Source organism: Bos taurus, chromosome 10 (assembly GCF_002263795.3).
Source record: "Bos taurus isolate L1 Dominette 01449 registration number 42190680 breed Hereford chromosome 10, ARS-UCD2.0, whole genome shotgun sequence".
Lineage (NCBI taxonomy): Eukaryota > Metazoa > Chordata > Mammalia > Artiodactyla > Bovidae > Bos > Bos taurus.
Window position 1 is genome coordinate 13,674,966 of NC_037337.1, and position 19,352 is coordinate 13,694,317.

Consider the following 19,352-nt stretch of genomic DNA (forward strand, 5'->3'; position numbering starts at 1 on the left):
TCGCTCAGGGCCTATCAAGTGCCGGCCTCTGCTCCGCATAGTCAAGGTAGAACAGTAAACGAGACTGTGACTCTTGGGCCTCTGGAGGTCACATTCTAGGGTAGGGGACAGGCAATTCACAAATGTGCACAAAAATATTAGGGCAGATGGAGGTGAAAGGTGAGGGGTCAGTGAGGGATGGGGTGCTCTTTTTGATTGGGAAATGAAGCAGAGGCCCCAAAGACGTGGGGGAGGTGCCACGTGGCTGTCCGAGGCAGGAGCAGTTCTGAAGGTGGGAGCTGAAGGCGGGAAGGCCAGTGAGGCAGGAGCCCGGCTGGCATTCTCAGGGCACATCAAGGAAGGCAGTGTGGCTGGAGTGAGTGGGGTTGGGGAAGGGTGAGGGGACCGGACTGCATTCTTTCTGGCTCTGAGTTGCCGCATTTCTTCTGTGTCTGTCTGGAATTGCAGCTGTGCCCTCCCAGCGCAGCCCGGACATCCCAGGAGCTGATTACAGAGCAGGCTGTCTAAGCTGCCCCTTTGCTTCCCCTCTCTTTTGGCTCTCTCCACCCTTGCACCCCCTTCACCTGTTCTACAAAGCAGGATTAAAAGGAGTTTGGAGTCTGAAATCTCTGGATTCCAGACTAGGCTCCATGACTTAGTGATTGTGTGAGCCTGGTGAGTGAGTTAAACTCTCTGAACCTTGGCTTCTGTGTCTGTAAAACGGTCCTAAACATACACACTGCCTAAATAGCTATGAAAGCTAAGTGTTCACCCACCCCCTGACCCAGTGGGGGTGCTCCTTGGTACTGTGCCACCAAGAGAGGTGAATGTGCCTGCCCAAAAGGCACAGGGCAGGGTGATCCTGGGAGCTGGTTACAATAGCCCTGAAATGGAATCAACTCCGGCGTCCATCAGCAGAAGGAAGGACAGCAACATAAAGAAACCATGGACAGACAGATGCAGCAATATGAACGATACTGACACGCTGTTGAGTGAAAGAAGCCAGGTGTAAAGAGTAAGTTATTCCATTAGTAAGAAGTTCAAGGACAGGTAAAGCTGATCTATGGTGAGAGAGGCTGTCATAGTGGTTGTCTTTGGGGGTTGTGGACTGAAAGGGGGCTTGAGGGGAACCTCCGGCGTGTTGGAACTTGTTTGTCTTGGTCTGGTTGTCACATAGGTTTTTGTTTTGGGGGCCGCCTTGGGTCTCCATGACTGCGTGCGGGCTTTCTCTAGTTGCAGCCAGCAGAGGCTACTCGCTGGCTGTGGCGCTAGGGCTTCTCGCTATGGTTGGGGCAGAGCATGGGTTCTGGGAGCCCCGGCTTCCGTAGTTGTGGCGTACGGGCTTCGTTGCCCTGTGGCACGTGGGATCTTTGCGGCCCAGGGATTGAACCGGTGTCCTGTGCGTTGGCAGGTAGATTCTTAACCACTGGACTACCAGGGAAGTCCCATCATGTGGGTTTATATGCATGTCAAAGTTCATTGAACTTGAGCTCCATGAACGACTTGAGATTCATGTGTGTCGTCCTATGTATATTTCAATTAAAAGGTAAAAAGTATACCACCTGGAAAGCTGGTGAAGAGTAAAGGAGATGGAGAATGTAGTTGTGCCTGTATCAGAACTGGCACCTGGGGACATTCTCTGCTTCCCAGCACCACTCTGACAGGCAAGGACTGCCTTCCAGCACTGACGTTCTGCTGTGGTGGGGGTGGTGGTCAGTTGCTTGTGTCCAGCTCTTTGCAACCCTATGGACCATAGCCAGCCAGGCTTCTCTGTTCGTGGGAGTTCCCCAGCAAGAACACTGGAGTGGGTTGCCATGCCCTCCTCTAGGGGATCTTCCTGGCCTAGGGATTGAACCCACATCTTCTGCATTGGCAGGTGGATTCTTTACGGCTGAGGCACTGGGGAAGCCTGATGTCCTGCCATAGACCAAGCCTTAGCTAGGATCAGATGATGCTGTTAGAAATGAGGGATGAAAGGGGACTGGGTCTTTTTTTCTCATAGATTTGCTTCATCTTAAATGTGGTAATTCACTGTGGTGCTCAGATTCCCCAGCCTGGTGTGCAACGAGGACCCTGAAGTGGGGAGCACTCGGCTTTCCTGGTGGGGGGCCAGTGAGATGGCATTGAGAGTGACGCTTCTATGTGTAGATGGGCAAGTTTCCTCAGAGAGAGCCTTGAGCACCCCAGGCCCACCGTGCAATGGAGGGGCAGAGCCCCACTCCCACCTCTCATTGACCCGCATCCAAAATGCCCCAGGACCAACTGGCTGGAGACCGCTGTGCCACTTCAGCCTGTTCCAAAGTCACTGTCCCGGTCCCAGAGAGGGGAGTGGCGTCTCCAAAGCGCACAGGAAGTTTGCAGCAGAGCAATCAAGGCCATGGGTGGGTGGGAGAATGAGAGGCTCAGGGCTTGGGTTGCCAGCCAAGCTTTTCCCTTATGCCCAAGGGGGCATGGCTGGGGGTTGTGTTCCCCTTGATCTGAAGAGGGAGGGCAGCCATAGTTGTAACCAGGGAAATACCTGACATGACAGGGGCTTCTCTGCCAGGTACTGTGGAGGGTGAACCCAGCCCTTCAGCTCTCTGAGCTCCTCCAGGACAGGAGCTAGGGCTGTCTCGTTCACTGCTGGGCCCCGGTGCCAGGCACACACATGAGACAGTAGATGTTTGAGGGAAGAATAAATGAATGCGTGAGGAAAGACTGCCAAAGCAGGCATGTTGATGCCAGGGAGGGAAGGGCTCATTCTGGTGCACAGGGATGTGAGTGTGTGTGTGTATAGGGAGGGGGTGATGCAGGAAAGGTGTGTGTGTTGGGGAGGGGGTGATGCAGGGAGGGTGTGTATATGTGTCTGTGTGTGTGTGTGTGTAGGGAGGGGGTGATGCAGGGAGGGTGTGTGTGTGGGGGTGGAGGGGGTGATGGAGGGAGGGTGTGTGTGTGTGTGTGTGTGCGTGCACGCGTGCAGGTAGAGGGTCACCTGGGCTGAGCCTGTGTGGTTGCAGGGGTTTCAGAGGGAGCTGCTGAAGGTGGGGAAAGACAGGAGGACTCTCTTGCAATCCAAACACCCCGAAACTCGGGTTCTTCCTTTATAAACCAGAGGCCCCTGTGAAGCTGTTGGGGCCGGGGCGGGGGAGGTCCCTGCATCCAGAAAAGGCAGCGCCTTGGTCCAAGATGCAGAAAACCTGGGTTCCCACCCTCCACTGGACTCCCAGCAGGCAAAACTGGAGAGGCAGTCCTCCTCCGGGGGAGTGGAGGCAGCCCAGGCCTCTCCCTCTGGGCACGCTGGCCCTTGGACAGGGACTCTCCCTTGGGACTCCTTTCCCTGGGAGGCCTTGGAGGACCTGTAGCTCACCCCTTGGAGAGAGCCAAAGGTCTGCCCTGGGTCACTCAGAGAGGAGAAGCAGAGCAGAGACTGGCTTTCAGGCTGGGGTTTCCAGCCTCCACTGTCTACCATGTGTAAGGGCCTTATTCAGATCAGTCAGCACAGTGCAGGTAGCCCCACCCAGAACCCCACACTCTCTTCAGTTAAACTGGGAGCCCAGTGTCCCCGTGCAGGAGCAGGGCCCCTCCTGTGGGGGCCTCTTCTCTGAGAGTGCTTGCAGCCTGTACCTGCTCACCTGCCAGGCTCAGGATGAGGCGAGGGCCGCCTTCAGAGAAGCCTGTTCTCAGGGCCTTGGTTACGGTGTCTTCTGATCCCCAGGGTAGGGCCCGTTCTCCTCCACCAGATCCAAGACTTAGGTCTCAGTTCTCTAGCCCTTGGGCACTGAAGCTCACCCAGGGGAGCCCAGGGCTGGCTAGGATCGCTCACATACCTCCTACTGCAGGCCAGGGCCCTCTGTAGACCTGGGGTGCCGGCCTGGGTCAGGTCTGGCTGGGGTAGATCTTCCAGCACCCTCTTCCTGGAAGCTTCTGTGGTCGTGTCTTTCTGGTTGCTGTGTCATCCTAGACCCCAGCATAGAGTGGGGTTTTGTGATATTGAAAGAGGTGACTTGGAATGCCATTTGAGAGGCTCTAGGAAGAGATCCCAGGCCCTCCACTCCACCATCCCCCTAACTCCCTGGGAGTCACAGTCTAGAATTCCACCGAGAGAGGCACATGCCTTGACATTCTCTTCATGAGAGTAAATCACAGGATTGGTTTATTCTGCTCTTGGGCCCAGAGGCCTCAGGAACTTCTGAGAGCCAAACTGAAGATATGGGTGGGGAGAGGTCTGCTAGCCTGTTCTTCAGCCTCTAGAAGAGAAAAGCTGAGATCCCAGGGAGGGGTGGACCTCTGGAGACAGGCTTGGGCTGCAGGGGCCCTTGGGGCTGGCGGGAACAGCAGGGCCTGTCTGGGAGGGAGCCTCTGACAGACGCTTTATCAGGCTCTGTCGCCGGCGTTATCTGTGGCTTCTCAGCAGAGAAAGAGCCACGGTCCTCAGCCACCCTCAGACCACTCCAGGGCTGGAACAAAGCAGCCGAGTCAGCTGGCGGCCCCATGGCTCCACTGTTAGACTGTGGACTGTGCAGCCCTGGGGCCCACGTGGGGTATTCGGGGGGGGGGGGTGGCTGGCTTGGCGACGGCCCGTCTGCTGGGACTCCTCCGCCAAGTCCCCACTGCCGCAGGGACCACCTCCCTGGAGCCTGTCTGCAGAATGGGGATGGGGCACCAGGTCACCCCAGCCCCTGCAGGGCCCGGCTGAAAATGTCAGCCACAAAGGACAGGACACAGGGCGGCCTGTCCAGGAACAAGGGCCAAGTGTTGGCGTGGGATGATGGCCGGGGCTGAGCTGGTCAAATGTTTACTTGGAATGGTTCCAAGTGGGCACCCTCCAGCCACGGGGGCAGCTGGCGTCTGGCATTGGGCCCTCCTCTACCCACCACCATGGGGCAAGACAAAAGTTCAGATCCATCCCAGATGGGCTCGAATCCAAAAGCGCTCAGAGGGGGCTGCCAGAATAGGCCTTGGCATTGTCACTCCCTCCTGGTCCCTACCCATTTTGGGGGAGAGAAATTTCTGGGAGGCCAGTTTCAATTGCTTTCCTTCTGGAATCACCTGTTGCTCTGGCTTCCTGCAGGGCTGCCATGTATGGTTGGGCAGGTTGGGCACTGCAAAAGGACACCTTGCCACTGAAGTAAATGGACCTGAAACCTTGCAACTGGCCATGAGCTGCATCAGCCCAGAGGGTGCTTTTCTGCAACTGTCTGCTAGGAGGGGGCACCTTTGTGTGCTGAGCATTGGAGACATTAAGAAGACAACATGATTCTCTTGGTAGGACTAGCTCATAGTCTGTTACAGATAGGGTTGCCTGATATAATACAGGATGCCCAGTTGGATTTGAATTTCAGATAACAACAAATACTTTTTAAAATGTATAATTGTGTCCTGTGCAATTTTATAATGTTTGAGTGTCGTGGGTGAATGTTCTCTGAGTGTCTGCATGTACTGGGCCCTGTGCTCCGTCGTCCCCGACTCTTTGTAACCCCGTGGACTGACTGTAGCCCACCAGGCTTCTCTGTCCATGGAATTTCCCAGGCAAGAATAATGGAGTGGGTTGCCATTTCCTCTTCCAGAGGATCTGCCTAACCCAGGGATCAAACTTGCATCTCCTGCATTGGCAGGCAGATTCTTCACCACTGTGCCACCTAGGATCCTCTCTGAAGTCTGGTTAAGTCAGACCTTCCCTCCGGTCTCCCTTAGCACATAGGGCCCTCGGGGTCATGAAGGAGACTGTGGGAGGCTGAAGAGAGGCCAGTGTGGCTGGAGAGGAGCTGGAGAGGCAGCAGCGGTGAGATGGAGTGTGGACTCAGAGGCCGGGGTTCTCTGAGTGAGATGGGGCCACAGGAGGGTTTGAGCAGGGACCTCACATTGTAACAGGCTCCCTCTGCTGGTGGTGTTGAGAATAGGCTGGAGGGGCCTGACCGAAGCAGGCTGGCCTGTGAGGAGATTGCATCCATGCAACGGCTGGCTGCGGGGCAGTGATTTTGGAGCTAGAGAAAAATGGCTGATTCTGGATGTAGGAACTTTTTGTCATGGAAAATGTCAAACACATACAGAAGTAGCAAGGATTATGCAAGGAGCTCCCATGGCCCCATCACCCACTTTAACCATCATCAGCTCACAGCCAATTTTGTTTCATACAGACTTTTCACCCCTCTTGACAACTGGATTATTTTGAAACAAATCCCAGATATCATGTTATTTCATCCATAAATATGTCAGTATATTATATCACTGAAAGATAAGGCCTGGGTATATTTTGAAGCAGGAACTACTAGGAATTTGCCCCCAGACCTCAAGCTATTAAGAGAGAGGAGGCCCCTGACCTCATGAAATCCATGGCTCAGCAGTCAGTTCCCTGGTCGTAGGACCATCTCTCTAAGCTTTCTCGTGCTTTCCTCCTCAGGCCTCCTGTCTCCCGCCCTCCCGTCTGCGCGCATTCCTAGAGCAATGCTCCTCAGGCTGGGGCCTGGGGACGCTGGCATGGACTCACTTTTGGAAGTTCCTGCTTGCTCCCCAGACCTCACAGCAGCCCGAAGCCTCCCCTCTCTCTGATCTCTTGAGAACAGGACGGTGCTGTGTCTGCAGCTGAGGTTCCCAAGGCCCTCACAGATGGTCGCTCCCCGCAAACTGAGGAAAGGCAGGCACCCCTGGTGAATGTGAGGGAAGCGCCGGGAAGTCACAGGGTGAGAGACAGACAGGGACACAGATTCAGACATCAGAACCCCTTGAAAGTTCAGGGAGGCTTTTTGCTCGCAGAAGGCCACCCCCTCCAGGAAGCACCCGGGCTTATCTCCAGTGTGCTGGGAGACCCTGCAGGGGTTCCTTCCCCTCTCAGGGTCTGGTCGTGCAGGGCTTCTGCCTTCTCCCGTCCTCTCAGATTCGGCTTCCTCTAAGTCCCCCAGATGAGGGGAGTTGAGGGGCAAAGGTAAACTTGGGCGCAGGCTGCTGGGAACGTGCTAACCTTGGACCCAGCCACCCACACTCTGAACTCCGTGGCAGGCATAGTATCCCCGCTTTCCAGAAGAGGGAAGTGAGGGGCAGAGAAATAGACACCCGACTGGGATCCCCTGGTTTGTGGGCAGTACAACCAGGACTTGAGTCTAAGGCCAAATGCTCAGCGTGCTGCCCAGGTGCCCCCATGGTTTTTGAGGTCCCACCCCCAGGCAGAGCCCTCCTCAGTAGGCCGAGTTTCACCAGTGCGACCCAGATTCTAGCCACTCTGCCACCTCAGAACCTCCTAAAGCCTGTGCTCCTCTTAGCCTCCTCAGGGTGACGCTGGGAGGCTGACTGACCTTCCTATTCCAATCACCTTCGTTCCCCAAGCCCTGTCCAGGGCTGGGCTTCATGGACACCGGATACACCAACATGTTTCTCTCATTTCATCCTCACAGCAACTGAGTGAGGTATTACGCCCATTTTACAGATGTGGAAACTGATGCCCAGAGAGGAGCAGTGACCTGCCTGAAGCCACACAGCCCCACTCTGGTGGAGACAGGACTGAGACCAGAGTTCTCTGACTCCCTGCACTCCATCCACTACACTGCAAGAAACTGGCTCAAAACACCTAACCCAGTGCCATTTGGCTGTCCTGGCTTCTGGCAGCCTTTTGTTTTCTTCCCCAAACAACTCCTTGGTCTTAGTTTCACCTAGGTAGGAACGCTTGATCTTTCTAATAATTGTGGGAGAAGGTATGATGATTGGTCTTTATAGGTGAAGTGCCACACATGGCTCCAGGGACATTGTGTTTCGAAACTTCCTGAAAGTTCCCCAAAGCTTGAGTTACTCCCTAGAGCTGCCCACAGATGCTTACGTTCTTCTAGCTCCCCCTACAGCCTTTCAACAACATCGACTCACCCTGCAAAACTTTCTGCAAAGTTTTCTTTCCCCTTTAAGTCAACACCTCCCACGGTTACCACATCTGGACCTTCTCCTCAAAAGTTTGGACCCACCGTGTCCCTCCTTGCTCCCCATGTTCAACAATAGTCAAAGCACATTTGCCTTTTGTAACTCCATCTTCCAGAAACTAGGATTTGGTACAGGCTTAAACTAGGGAGGCTGTCAAGCGTGAGAATCACAAAAGCGTGTCTGGGTTTCCATCAACCTGAGAGCTCTTTGTGGGAGAGATCTGTGTCCTCCAATCAGATTACACTAACAGTCTTTCAGGGAAGGCACATCGTCTCCCCCAGAGTCCCCAAGCCCCGGGTCAAGGCCCCTGTGGAGCAATGATGATGGCAGTGAGTGGGGAGAGGTGGCTCTGGGCTCTGCTCACCACCAAGCCTGTGGGGAGCACTGCATGTCTAGTAGAAGGATGGAGCCTCTGTTTCCTGAGGTTCAGGCAGGACATAGGGAGGACGGGAAAGACCCGGTGGGGAGGCAGCTTTGGGTTGGCTCTGTGTACCCGCCTATCTCAGAACCCAGGGGAACTTGGACTTAGGCCTCAGCGAGACTGAGTCCTCCCAAGAGTGAGTGTGTTTGGGTTGAAGCTACTGTTCCTGGAGGCAGTAGCTGAGGACTCGGCATTCACTGTGGGGAGGGGCAGGGTCCAGAGAGGGAGGGAGAGTAGAGGTCAGCTGATGTCCGAGTCCCTGTGGTCTTGGGGCCTCCACCCGGGATGTCTCGCTGCCCCTGGTCACCCCGCTCAGGGCTCCCATAGGCCCCCCAGCCCCTCACACAGGCACACTCCTGCTCTCATCCACTCTTCTTTCTGGGCTCTCTTTGCCCACTCATCCATCCGACTTTCAATCAACATTCAACTGATCATCTACCAAGTGCCAGGTTTTTGTTTGTTGGGGGCAGAATTTACTGAGGTACAATTTACATATTGTAAACTCATCCCTTTTTATTGTGTGAGGTTTGACAAATGTTCAACAGTGGTGTAAACACCACCATAATCAAGCTATTGAATATTTCCATCAGTATTTCCTTCCTGCCCCTTTGTCACCAGCACTTCCTCCTCCTCCCAGCCCCTGATCTATTTTTTGTCCCTATAGTTTTGCCTTTTCCAGAATGCCATGTAAATGGAATCACGCAGCAGGCAACCTTTTGAATCTGGCTCCTTTTACTCAGCATAAAAGCTTACGAGAGTCATTTGAGTTCTTCCGTGTATTTCTACTTGGTTCCTTTTTTATTGCCCAGTGAGTTTTATTTCCGTATGAATTGTATAGATTCAGAGTTGTATATGTGTAGGTAATTTATTGGGGCTTCCTCAGTGGCTCGGCAGTAAAGAATCAGCCTGAGATGTAAGAGATGCAGAAGATTCAGGTTTGATCCCTGGATTGGGAAGATCCTTTGGAGAAGGAAATGACAACCCACTCCAGTGTTCCTGCCTGGAAAACCCCATGGACAGAGGAGCCTGGCGGGCTACAGTCCATGGAGTCATAAAGAATCAGACACGACTGAAGCGACAGAGCACACAGGCGATTTATGCATCTACTCATCGGTTAATGAGCATTTGGATTGTGTCCCGTATTTGGCAATTACGAATAATGCCGATGCAAACGTTCATGTGTAGGTTTTTGTGCAAAAAGGAATTTTTATTTTTCTGGGGACGATACCTCGAAGTGGGAGTACTGAGTCGTAAGTGTATGTTTAGCGTTATAGGAATCTGCCAAACTGTTATCTGGAATGGCTGTACTATTTTCAAAATAATAATAACCTTCTCAAGTCTAAACTCTAACTTGAACATCTTGAACAAATGCCAGCAGGAATTCTGTTCCTAACTGAAAGCATCTCTCTTTTGGGAAAATGTAAGTCGCAGAGAGTTGGACACGACTGAGAGACTGAACTGAACTGAGCTGACTGAACTGAAGTTTCCATTTCTCTAGGTAAGTATCCAGAAGTGGGACTGTTGGATCCTATGTGGATTAAGTTTGTCATAAGAAGCTCCCAGACTATACACTACCGCTAGTAATGTTCAGGTTTCAGTTGTTCCACATCCTGACCAAGTGCCAGGTTGTTGTTTTTTTTAATGTTTCATTATGAAAATTTCCAACATCTAAGAAAGTAGAAAGAACAGTACTTTACTGAACCTCCACTTACTCATCAGCAGCCTTCAGCAACTACCTCCTTATCAGCCTTGGATCGTGTTTCCTCACCCCACCCACCATGACCCAATTATTTTTGAAGCAAATCCCAGATGTCATACCATTTTATTCATAAATATTCAATGTTACCTTTCCATGGTACCATTATCACATCTAAAACATGCCATTATCCCAGTTAATATATAGCCAGTCAGGGCTCGCATTTTTCTGATTGTCTCCTGAATGTCATACTTAATTTTTTTTTTTTTTTTTGCAACTTAGGTGTTTGAATCAGAAAGCAAATAAGGTCTTCACATTGTGATTGGTTCACATGTCTTTAAATTACTTTGCTAGGAAGTCACTTGGGATAGTTCTTCTCTTTGTGGTTATGTCACTAATTCAATGTATATATTTATTTGCTTCATTTTACTTTCATCTTTTATGAATTTATTTAAAATTTTATCTATAGTTACAAAGTCTATGATACAGAATATATTTACAAAGGTATAACTTTCATTTGTGCCCTCCTCATCCCATTCCCCCTTCCTCTAATTATTAATTTGAAAAAAATTATGCTTTATCCTTCAGTTAGGTTCAGTTCAGTTGCTCAGTCGTATCTGACTCTCTGTGACCCATGGACTGCAGCACGCCAGGCTTCCCTGTCCTTTACTAACTCCCAGAGCTTGCTCAAACTTACGTCCATCAAGTCAGTGATGCCATCCAACCATCTCATCCTCTGTCGTCTCCTTCTTCTCCTGCCTTCAATCTTTTCCATCATCAGGATCTTTTCCAATACATCACCTCTTTGCATCAGGTAGCCAAAGTATTGGAGCTTCAGCTTCAGCATCAGTCCTTCTAATGAATATTCAGGACTGATTTCCTTTAGGATTGACTGGTTTGATCTCCTTGCAGTCCAAGGTACTCTCAAGAGTCTTCTCCAACACCGCAGTTCAAAAGCATCAATTCTTCGGCACTCAGCTTTCTTTATGGTCCAACTCTCACATTCATACATGACTACTGGAAAAACTATAGCTTTGACTAGATGGACCTTTGTCAACAAAGTAATGTCTCTGCTTTTTAATATGCTATCTAGGTTTGTCATAGTTTTTCTTCCAAGGAGCAAGAGTCTTTTAATTTCATGGCTGCAGTCACCATCTGCAGTGATTTTGGAGCCCAAGAAAATACAGTTTCTCACTGTTTCCATTGTTTCCCCATCTATTTGCCATGAAGTGGTGGGACCGGATGCCATGATCTTCGTTTTTTGGATGTTGCGTTTTAAACCAGCTTTTTCACTCTCCTCTTTCACTTTCATCAAAAGGCTCTTTAGTTCCTCTTTGCTTTCTGCCATAAGTGTGGTGTCATCTGCATATCTGAGCTTTATCCTTCCATTGATTTATATACGTGTACACACATATGTGTGTATATGTATATAAAATACTTCAATATACACATATATTCACATCCCTCCCTTCTTTTGTTAGTTAAGTGTGAGTACACAGCCACACTCTCCCCTACCTTGTGTGATTCACCTTACATCTTGCCCTGCAGTATCTCCCACAGTGGCCTGTTGAGAGCTCCTCTGTTCTTTATCATCAGAGGCCTCCTCTGTGTTGATAACCACAGTCCCCTGCTTATGGACATTTTCCTTCTTTCCAGCCCTTTGCTGTTACAAATAGAGTTGTAGTAAAAAGCCTTGTACTTCCATCTTTCGGCATACCAGTTGGAGTGTATTCCCAGCAGTGGAATTCCCAAGTCACAGCTTGAACATAAATGGTGATTTTGCTAGCTTTTGCCCAGTTCCCCTGCAAACAGATTGTACCATTTTGCGTTCCCATCAGCTGCACAGGGCTTGTTTCCCCATAGCTTCCAGAGCAGAATGTGTTGCCAAACTTTCGAATTTTTGCCAGTCGGATAGGTAGGAAATGGTATCTCTGAGTCATTTTGATTTGCATTTCTTTTGCTTGATTGAGGTTGATCATCGTTTCATATGACTAAGGGCCATTTGGATTTCTTTTTCTGTGAACTGTCTGGCAATATTTTTAGCCCATTTTTCTAGGAGGTTGTTGGTTTATTCCTTTTCTACTTTTAGAGGCTCTTTATAAATAATAGACATTAATCCCTTGAAATTTATAAATTCATATAAATTAATTATAGGACTTCCCTGTAGCTCAAATGGTAAAGAATCTGCCTGCAATGCAGGAGACCAGAGTTCGATCCCTAGGTTGGGAAGATCCTCTGGAGAAGGGAACGCCAATCCACTCCAGTATTCTTGCCTGGTGAATTCCATGGACAGAGAAGCCTGGTGGGCTACAGTCCATGGGATCGCAAAGAGCTGGACTGAGCAACTAACACACACAATCCCTTGAAAAGACCCTGATGCTGGGAAACACTGAGGGCAGGAGGATGAGATGGTTGGATGGCATCATCGACTCAATGGACATGAGTTTGAGCAAACTCGGGAGATAGTGAAAGGCAGGAGAGCCTGGCATGCTGCAGTCCATGGGGTCACAAAGAGTTGGACGTGACAGAGTGACTGAACAGCAATCCCTTGTCTGTGATAAAGGTTCAGGTATTTTCTTCACTTGGTCACTGGCCTCATTTGCTCATTCATTCATCCATCAGTCTCAAGCCACCAGATCCTGGGGATGCAGCAGTTGTGAACAGAGTGGCCCTGAGTGGGTCCTTGTGACACCCGAGCCAGAACCTTGGGCTGATCCCAGCCAGTCCTTTCCCGGGCTGTCCCTTCTGCCTCCTGACCTTTCTCTTGCCGTACGGTGACAACCCTTCCTGAGTCCTGCCTGCTCAGGCCCTCAGCCCCTCCCAATCTGCACTCAGTGGGAGTCAGAAATGGAACCGATCATCTGTCTGTCTCCCCTGACATGTCTGATACCTGATGAGGGAGCGAGTGAAGAAAGAACAAATCAGTGAATGACTCTTAGGAGAATGACATAGACTCAGTCCAGGAAGCCAAGGGCTTGGTTTGGCTGCAGTTCTTGTCCCTATTTTACTCCTTCCTGGAGTAGTGGTGGTGTGTGCTGGCCCAGGGGATATCTCTTTCTCAGTCTTAATCCTGTTGACTTTCTTGCTTTGCTTCCTGTTAATATTTGTTTGGCTGCACCAGGTCTTCTTTGCGCCACACAGGATCCTTAGTTGTGGCATGCAAACTCTTAGTAGCAGCATGTCGGGTCTAGTTCCCTGACCAGGGATCCATCCCGGGCCCCCTGAATTGGGAACAGGAGTCCTAGCCCCTGAACCATCAGGGAAGTCCTCCTGTTGACTTTCAAATGGAAGTTTATGAGCCATCTGCTCAGGTCCAGCTGCTGAGGTACCCACTCCCTCCTCCCTCGCCTTGACCACATCACCCTGCTCTCTAAGCCTCCGTTTCCTTACATGTAAGATGAGGAAGGTGAACTTGTTGGCTTCTACGACCCTTCTGCCTGGGGTGGGTTCTTAAGCCCAGTCTGGGCGCTTTCTTTACTGGGATGCTGGAGGCGCCCTCTGGTGGCCAATATTGGCCATGCAGCCCAGAAATGGACTTGGCAACCTGCATGGCCCTCCGAGTGGGTTTATGTGTGTGTGTGTAAGTGTCCCTTTGTATTGGAATGATACACGGGATGTGTGACAGGCTCATGATACATTCAGTTCAGAGCTTTACTAGATCTCTGATGAAAATGCAGAGAGAGGTGAGACCATTTAAAGGAAATGCAAAAGCTGGCAAAAACTTACTGGCAGCTGCTGGGGACACCTAGGATTGCAGAATGCCTTGGGGCATCTATCTCACTCTTACACATTCAGAACATTACTCCTGTGCTCAAAATCTCATCCTTGTTCCTCTGCAGAACAAGTAGATATCAAACTCCTGAGCAAGGGCATTTAGGGCCTTCAGAAGCTGATCCCTGCTTGTTACCTATGGCCCCATGTTCCACCCTTGTCCTTCTTTCCTGCCCCACTGCAGGCAGGCTACCTGCCCCATTCCCATCTCCTAGTCTCTGCTCATGCTGGTTCTTCCCCCCAGAGTGTCTTAGTCACCTTAGTCACCACACCATCTTTCAAGACTTGGCTAAATGCAACCTCCTCTAGGAAGACCTCCTGGGTTTTTCCACTTGGGTCTGAGCTCTCTTTCCACTGAACTCCCCAGTAACTACATCTGTCTCCTGGTATACAGACAATTAGTGTTTATCTAGGTAACTCGGGTTGAAGATGTCCAGTTGAGTAGCTCCTCCTATAGGATTGATTCCATGTCTGCTCCTTATCTGAGTCCTTCTAAACACTGAACCTTCCCCACTGGCATACAAGCTGCAGAGCCCTGACTCCCATCCTGTCTTGCATCTCCTCTGAGCGCTTGGCTTTAGCCCAAAGAGTCTTCTCTTGTGGAAGGAGGTCTGGTGGTCGAGGAGAAAGATGCTAGCCTTGGGCCAGACTCCTGTTGGCCCTGCCCTTCAGAAGGCAGATGGCTGCCCAGCACACAGGCTCTAGCTGCTGAGCTGTGTGTGGGAGGCTCGTGTCTGGGTGCCCAGAATAAAGCATCAGATCCATGTCAGTGCCTGGCTCTTTCCTTCAAGGACAGAAGTCATAACTGGAGCCATTGCAGGCAGATTCTTTACTGTCTGAACCACCAGGGAAGCCCACGGTGTTTGTCCCTCAGTCGTGTCTGACTCTTTGTGACACTGTGGACTGTAGTCTACTAGGCTCCTCTGTCCATGGAATTCTCCTGGCAAGAATACTGGAATGGTAGCCATTCCCTTCTCTGGAGGATCTTCTCGACCCAGGGATTAAAGCTGGGTCTCCCACATTGCAGGCAGACTCGTTACTGACTGAGCCACCAGGGAAGCCCCCTGGCACTAATCTTCCTGATTAACTGTGGAAGTCTGCTTTTGTCGGTTTGTTGCGCTAACATGAGATTCTCATATAATCCATTTGTAGATGAGGAAACAGAGGATCAGAGAGGCTGAGTAACTTGCTCAAGGTCACAGAACTCTGAGTATGAATGCTCAGTCTTTGATTTCCAGGTACCTCCAAATCCTGGCAGTTCCTGGAATGTTCTGCTGTCACTGTCTTGCACATAGTAGGTGCCTGATGAATTCCTGGATAATAAAGCACAGGCATAATGTCTGTATAACTATCCCTTTCTGGTAGTATTCCAGTCTGCCTCAGGCCTCTGTGTGTGGGAAGAGCCCCAGAACTGGGATTGTCCAACAGGGGAGTGGCTCTGGGGCTGAAGGGATAGTGATGCCTGGGTCCCAGGAGAAGGGAATTCCCTGCATCTGGGTTTTAGGGGGAACAGGTCCTGGGCTTGACACACATTGGCACCTGCTGGCCCACTGGGTGTGCTGGAAAGCTGTGTGTGCTGGGCTGCAGGGGGTCCCTCTCTCTCAGTTTTAATACTACTGACTATCGAACTGAAGTTTGAGAGCCGTCTGCTCATGTCCAGCTGTTGAGGTGGTCTTCCCTCCCCTTGACCACATCATCCTCTTCTCTGAGTCTCAGTTTTCCTACGTGTAAAATGGTCTTTAAGGCCCAGAGTGGAGCTGCTGAAGCCGTCGGTCAGTTATGTTCCCCAGGTAGAAATCTGAAAAGACCCTTGTCATGGGCACTGTACTGGTTCCCTGATGCTCCTGTCCCCAGCCTGGCCTGGAGGATGGCCCCAGGAGCCGCAGCTAGAAGGAAGGAGAATTGGGGCCGCTGGAAACCCAGGAGAGAAGCTGATTGGCCCAACCCGGGTCGGGTGTCTTCTTCTGGTCCAATCAGCTATGGCCAAGGGGTGGAGCCACATGCCATTTCAGCAGGGCCTTGGAGCCTGCTTTCTGAACTGTAGGTGCCTATCGTGGTTCAAGCACACTGGCAGGGCAGGTGAGGGAGTGCAGGGTGTTGGTGGCATTCTCTTGCTGACTGTGTCAGTGTGACACAGCTGGTGGCTCCACGGGGCCAGGAGCTGGACTTGAAAGGCTCTATGCCTACCTGATGGCCAATCCCCAGGACAGGAACTTGGGGATCTGTCTTCCTGTTAGCTTGGGACCCCAAGTAGGCAGGGAGCACTGAGGTTAAACAGCCCTGCATGTAGTCTTGGGTTTGGGTCCAGCTCTTCTACTCTCTTGAGCAAGTCGCTTCTCTCCTCTGGCCTCAGTTCCCTCATCTGCCCAATGGGTGTCATCATGAGCTGGTGGGGAAGAGACTGTGTGGTATGGAGGTTTGGGGCTCAGTGTTCAAGCTGACTTGAATCCAGTTTCTCCAGTTACTTGCTCTGTGACCTTGGGAAAGTTACTCAATCTTGTGAAGCCTCAAATTTCCCATCTATAAAATGGGGATGAAGAAGAATCTCTCTCTTTGATTCTTCAAATGGTAATGTGAGACTGCTATATTTAAAATAGATAGCCAACAAGAACCTAATGTATAATACATGGAACTCTGCTCAGTGTTATGTGTGGCAGCCTGGATGGGAGAGGGGTTTGGGGGAGAGTGGATACATGTATATATGTGTATGGTTGAATCCCTTCGCTGTTCACCTGAAACCATCACAACATCGTTAGCCAGCTATACCAATACAAAATAAAAAGTTTTTGAAAAGGCAATGTGCTATGTACCAGCTGGGGTACACTCACTCATCTCTTATCCTCTCCTCTTTCCTGGCTCCAGTCCTCACAGCTCCCTGGCTAATGAGTCAAGCAGTGATGGAGTCAGGCCCACAGTGGGGATTCAACCATACAAGAAGAGTGATGTTGTGCTGCAGACCTCTTGCCTGGGTGGCCTCAACCTTGTCCAGTGTTTATGGAGTACTTCCTTCCTGGCAGGTAAGTCCTGTCCCTGAGGGGTTCTCAGGCACTCCTGCACAGGGCAGGCTGCATCCTTCTTTGTGAAGGCTCACTGCAGGCTTGAGAAGAGCCTGTCTTGGATGTCTGGACATCTGGATATCAATCCAGTCTTTGCCGCTCAATCCCTGTGTGGCCCCCCACACTAAATAAAGATTCCATGAGCTGGGGAGGGAGGAGACTCACAGGAGAAGTGAGAAGAGAAGAAAGATATCTCAGTTAGGTCTGGGGAGTCCAAGCATGGAAAGGCCTTGGCCTCTGGGGCAGATGAGGAGCTGGGAGGGGCCTGGACCTCCTTGTGCCATGACAGGTGCTGGAGTGGAAGCAGAAGTCACTCGGTGGGTATGCCCAGGCAGGTGGGCCTGATGTGTCCTCACAGAGCTCCCAGGAGCAGCGGAAGGCCTCTGTGTGCCCACGAATATTTCCACAGCCTGGAGAGGTGTGGACCTAGCAGCATGCATCTGATAGGCACAGGAGTGTGGTATAGGTGAGGTACAGTAGGTGGGAGGACCCGGAGAGGCTGAGGGAGGCCCAGAGGGAGGCCATGTATGGTCCACAGACACCAGTGTCTGATGTCCAGACCTCTTGGGTGAGGACAGCAAGGCAGGTCCCCAAGAACTGAATCTGCCTTGTGTTCCCCCTCCTCTGCCTCAGCACCGCATAATTACCACCCCAACTCAAGAACTGAGATGTAGTCTTGACTAAGATGACCGTTCTTCCATCCAAGTGACATGAGGGCTCAAAATAGAAATACAATTCAGTTAGATAAAGAAAGTTCTGTTTATCATGTACCTTGGTTTGTAGTCTTTGTACCTGCCACCCAAGGATAAAGGGGGTGTGATACAGGTTCGTACAGGTGAGAAGAGGTGGCTTGCAAAGATAAACCAACATCAGTCTTTACATCTGTAAGGCTGGGCCACAAAACTCCCACAGATTACCAGGGTAAAGATTTGTGATTCATGTCTTTGCCCCAGTCAAGATGCCATTAATTCTGGGGGCACATGAGGACTGAACAAGGACTCCCCTGCTGGTCCAGTGGTTAGGGCTTTGCCTTCCAATGAAGAGAGTGTAGGTTCGACCCCTGGTCAGGGAGCTCAGATCCCACATGCTTCATGGCCAAAAATAATGAAAAAACCAGTAGCAATATTGTAACAAATTCAACAAAGACTTTAAAAATGGCCACATTAAAAAAAAAATCTGAAAAAAAAAAAAAAAAGACTGAACAAAATACTCATACCAGATGAAACTGGGGTTAGAAGACAGATTTCAAGATACAGGATGAAAAAATATATAAGGAATATTTGATGTATAAGAAGAAATGACTACATGTAGCTAAATCTAAATGGATGATGATGTGATAATAATTTGTAATTTTTAAAGTAGGAATTCTTGAAACAAAGCCATTCTATAAGGGAAAACTTACTAAGTCAGAAATGAAATCGTCTGCAGTGTCCAGTGGGGTGGCTTTTTACATTTAAATTCATTAAAATTAAATACAATCAAATATTCAGTTCTTCAGTTGCACTAGCCACTTTTCACGTGTTTCATGGCCACACATGGGTAGTAGCTGCTGTACTGGACATTGGGTATAGAACATTTCCAATATTGCAGAAAATTCTTTTGGACATCATTGGTCTAAACTATTAGCAAATCCTTGGAAAGGAGAGGATGTTTTGGAGAGTAGAGAATAAAAGTGTTCTGAAGATCTTCTAGGACTTCGCTGGTGGTCCAGTGGTTAAGAATCCACTTGCCAATGCAGGGGACACAGGCTTCATTCCTGCTCTGGGACAGTTCCACATGTCACAGGGCAGCTAAGCCTGTGTGCCGTAACTACCGAAGCCCGTGAGCCCAAGAGCCTGTGCTCCTAGAGCCACTGCATGAGAAGCCCACGCACTGCAAGTGGAGAGTAGCCCCCACCAGCAGCAACTAGAGAAAAGGCCTGGGCTTAGCGATGGAGACCCAGTGCAGCCATATACAAAAGAGCTCCTTTAAAAGGCCAGGGGAGAAGTAAACGGGCAAAACCAGCAGCAAAACTGAAAAGCAGAGTAGAAGTTCTGAATAAGCAAATGATGACGGTGGTGAAGCAATTTGACATAAGGAATAAAGAGAAAGTTGACCAAGCCAGGGAGAGGGAGAAAAAAATATAATCAGTAATAAATATGAAACTAGCTGGGAGAAATAAAACCAAGTTCATTAACTACTAAAATAGCTGTGATCTGGGGGAATTCCCCTATCAGAAGTCAAAGATGTCATTTCCAATAGCTGTATATAGAGAAATTCCCTGGGATATAACACCTAAAATGCTCAAAAAAATTTTTTAAATACTTTTCAAAGACATAGCTTCAGTTCAGTTCAGTTGCTCAGTCGTGTCCGACTCTTCACGACCCCATGAATTGCAGTATGCCAGGCCTCCCTATCCATCACCAACTCCCAGAGTTCACCCAAACTCATGTCCATCAAGTCGGTGATGCCATCCAGCCATCTCATCCTCTGTCGTCCCCTTCTCCTCCTGCCCCCAATCCCTCCCAGCATCAGAGTCTTTTCCAATAAGTCAACTCTTCACATGAGG

General features: G+C 50.2%; 1 long non-coding RNA gene across 6 annotated transcripts in view; it reads left to right on the forward strand.

Moving 5' to 3' along the window:
- LOC107132820 (uncharacterized) overlaps positions 1–19,352 on the forward strand; it is a 107,547-nt gene that overhangs the window by 5,092 nt on the left and 83,103 nt on the right. For 4 of the 6 annotated variants that reach the window (XR_001501110.3, XR_001501111.3, XR_001501114.3 and 1 more), the window contains exons 1-3: positions 4,513–5,223; positions 9,657–9,779; positions 16,611–16,765. This is a non-coding gene — a long non-coding RNA (uncharacterized lncRNA). Of the gene's footprint in view, positions 1–4,512; positions 5,224–9,656; positions 9,780–16,610; positions 16,766–19,352 lie in introns of those variants that run through there. The other 2 variants (XR_001501112.3, XR_001501113.3) reach the window with 2 other exon arrangements.